Below are 697 nucleotides of genomic sequence, written 5' to 3'. Positions count from 1 at the left end.
TTCAGCCTTGTCCCCTCTGTCTGTCACCAATTGTTTCTGCCCATTTAGCAGGGGTCCTATTCCTCCCTGGGCCTTCCTTTTACTCCCTATATATCTAAAAAACAATTTCTTGTTGTCTTTTACTTGGGTTGCCATCCTCAGCTCCATGGTAGCTTTGGCCCATCTAACTGCCTCCCTACAAGCACGAGCAGAGGAGGTATATTCATCTTTGGTGATCTCTCCCTGTTTCCACTTTTTATGTGCTCCCCTTTTGGCCTTTAGGCTGCCCTGGATTTCTCTGGTCAGCCAGGGAAGCCTCCTGGCCCCTTTCCCTCTTTTACCTTGCACGGGGATCGTCTTGCTTTGTGCCCGAAGGATCGTTTCCTTAAGGCACAGCCACCCTTCTTGGGCTCCCATCACTTCAAAACTCCTACTCTGCAGTGCATCCTTGACTAATCGCCTGAGTTCATTGAGATCAGCTTTCCTAAAGTCTAGCACTTTCACCCTACTAGTTACCTTACGCACTCGATGTCTTATGGTGAATTCTATTATTAGGTGATCACTGTCCCCCAGATGGCTACCGATCTGTAGGTCCCCTACCATGTCATCCCCCGTTGCCAATACCAGATCCAGTATGGCATTCACCCTAGTGATATATCTCCATATCACTCTTATGCACTACTGTACAACAGCATATTCTTCAGCATCAATTACAGGT

Source organism: Alligator sinensis, unplaced genomic scaffold (genome assembly GCF_000455745.1).
Source record: "Alligator sinensis unplaced genomic scaffold, ASM45574v1 scaffold659_1, whole genome shotgun sequence".
In the NCBI taxonomy this organism is placed as follows: domain Eukaryota; kingdom Metazoa; phylum Chordata; order Crocodylia; family Alligatoridae; genus Alligator; species Alligator sinensis.
This window is presented reverse-complemented; position numbering follows the sequence as displayed.